This window comes from Penaeus monodon, unplaced genomic scaffold (genome assembly GCF_015228065.2).
Source record: "Penaeus monodon isolate SGIC_2016 unplaced genomic scaffold, NSTDA_Pmon_1 PmonScaffold_1958, whole genome shotgun sequence".
Classification (NCBI taxonomy): Eukaryota; Metazoa; Arthropoda; class Malacostraca; order Decapoda; family Penaeidae; genus Penaeus; species Penaeus monodon.
In genome coordinates, this window is record NW_023649237.1 from 14337 (window position 1) to 17500 (window position 3164).

The following is a 3164-nucleotide window of genomic DNA, read 5'->3' on the forward strand; positions in this document are numbered from 1 at the left end:
AGATGGATGGGAAATTATATTCTTGCAATTTCATCTGGAACCATTTATCCCTGGTTTGAGGGCCTCCAACAAAACCCATTCTTGACTCAGTGGAGGCCTTCCCTAATACCAAGGGTATTGAGGGTGCGACCACTGAGTCAAAATGGTGAAGTGTAATGGTGACATGCTCAACCTTAAAGCCCAATAGTAAATAGACATTTTGTGCATTTTTTTTTCTTATTTATTTGTTTATTTTGTTAAGGGTTGTGTTAAAATACAGTAAAAAAAAAAATAATAATAATAATCTTTATATTACTAGACCTATACCTTCTATGTGATTTATATCTAAACATTTAAGTTTCCATATAAAAATATTTTTTTCTCACTTCCTGAATGAAAGACTGGAAAACTCTGATATGTTATATTGGATAAGAGAGCTGTGACCATTAATTATATGAAGTTCACTACAAGCTTTCCCTCATTTTATTTTGAATTAAGAATGGAGTCATCAAGGGCAATTCTTCTACATAATGATGCTACATAAGACCTAACTTCAACAATCTTTCTTTCAACAATAAAAGACTGCTTTGTCCTTTATACCCAACACATGCTTAGAGTCAAATAGCTCTAAACTATTTCTAGAAATTACAGAGGTATCAGACATACATCAGGTTTATTTAGAGGTAGGCACTGCCCTGAAAGTGGTGTCAACTTCTAGCAAGGAGTTATTCAAGAGATGATGAAAATTGTGTGAAGTAAGCCACTAGATTCCAATATTGTCTCAAATGGGATAAGAAGAAAGAAAAAAGCACATCTAAACTCAAAAATAGTAAGAAAAATTCAGTGATAATATTTCTATACAATTTTGATTCCATATCCTTTCAAGCATGAAACAGAAAACCAATTTACCAAACTGGAAGTGTTATTTAGAAACAATACATACATACATTCAGACAATATAAATTAATATATACAAGAAGATGCATAACATTTTGGAATGATGGTATGTTCTACTTAAAAAATACTGAAATATCTAGAGGATTATCACATTTCAACTTTGGCTATAACAATACCAGCGCTATATGAAATACAAGACTGAATTTCAATAACATTTTTTTTTTTTTTTATAAATAAATTCACTAACTATGATTATTAATGGTCACAAAAAAACTGCATGAAAAATCTGTCATACACAAATTTGTTTAACAATTAACTTTATCAAATATATAAACCAATAAACAATGAACACGCATAAGTGTATATACAATTATATTTGTGTAAAAAAATTGTCATCACATTAATTCCTGAAATACTTTAACATGGTAATGGAAGTATTCTTCATTCACTGCTATATAATTTTATCATACTAAATTAAGTACTAATTTGCCATCAGGTTAACTTTATGCATTTTTCAGCTGTGCCTGTATTAAGCTAGTCAAATATTTTATAATGTCCCAGTCCCCTTTGGCTATTCCTATTCCCTTCAGTATGTCATTGGCACTACGATCAGTAGTCTCAAGAAGATGGTATAACAAATATATCTTTAAGCCTAAAGTAACCAGAATTGCTTTGTAAAGCTGCTTGAAGTGCTGAGTTGGAGTGAAACAGTCTGCGGCCATACTGTTCCACTCCTCGTACCAGAGTTCCACTGTACGCTACCCCTGATATGTGGCCAGTTTCAATATTCAGAACTGTGACTTGATTCTGCAAAGTAAAGAGAATAATTGTAATCATTTCAGTCATTTTACTGATGAGTTAAATCTAGCAGTAATCTAGCCTAATGTGTATACAAAAAAAAAAAAATTTAATACAAAAATATTCCTTTCAATAACTTGTAAAAGATGATGGAGCTATCTCCCTACCCTAGAAAAGCAGCAGAATGATTTCCTTACTAAATTACATATCTTTTCAGATGATAATCAATATCATTCATGTATAGAGAGCTAGTTAAGATTGTAAATATTCTATTGCTACTGGTATTCTTACAGCAATCAGCTCTTAATTCTTTTCAGCACAAACAGATTTTACATAAGAAATGGAATTTTTCACTATATCACATACAAAATAAGGATAGGTACAAAAAGAGCAACAATGCTTCCCATCTAAATACACAAACATAATCAGATCAAAATACATTCTCACTGTATAGAGCAAGATGATCTAAAATTATATAATCTAATAAAGTAACCAAAACAACTTTTCTTCCTTTCTTTCAATAAATTTCACCTAATTAAAATCTGCAGCAAAACAGGAAACCTACTACAATAGTTGATGATATGTACTATATGAATGTATCAAGATAAATGCAATCTAAAATGCCCATCTCTTGCTTCATGCTGCCATCTACACATTCCTCACCAGTGTAGAATTAGACATGAGATCCTGAACATGAAGTCTCTCTGGGATACACAGCCCTACCACACGGTAATGCTGAATATGAAAAACTTGTTATGGTGCCAGTGTGCCACCTGTAAATAAATACAAAATAAAAATGAAAGACAGACAGACACATAAACAGAGAGGTAGATAGTTAGCCAGACAGATGAATAACCAGATAGACAGATAGAAAGACTAATGAATAATTAGATGGACATTTATGAATGAGACAGAATAACTTGTAACAGAGGCATTCCAATGTCATATCTTCATGTAATTCTGATAAAGATACAAAAGCTATGTGTCAATTACATCTCCTGCTTAACCCTTTCCCGACGAGTAGTATTCATAGTGGCCCGGGCCTCGCTACTGGGGGCTTATATTGTTGCCCTAGCATGCGCGACCGCTCATGCCAAATACCAGCATCCCTTGCCGTTTCTTCGTAATACTACGAGCATATGTTGTATTTTCAGTTTTCATTATTTTCTAAAGTCTCTACTTGCCATATTTCCTGATAAATCAAGACTGAAGGATATTTTTGTTGTTATATAGACTCCATAGTTGATCATTATTCGGTCTATAGTCCGAATAATATAAGCAGAGTGTGGCATCATGGAGTTGAAATCGTAGGTTTTTTTTTTTTTTTTTTTTTTTTTTTTTTTTTTTTTTTTTTTTTTTTTTTTTTTTTTTATAGTAAAAATGATAGTGTTTAAAAAAAGACTTAATCACACTTTCAGTGGTAAAAAAATAATATTTTGCTGTGATTGTAAACAAAAAAAACTCATGGCATGTCCATACATATATCATAG

At 31.7% G+C, this 3164-nt stretch overlaps 1 pseudogene; it reads right to left on the bottom strand.

Annotated features, from left to right (window-relative positions):
* Positions 1-1090: 1090 nt before the first annotated feature.
* The window catches only part of LOC119569888, a 16854-nt pseudogene continuing 14780 nt past the window's right edge, over positions 1091-3164 (bottom strand).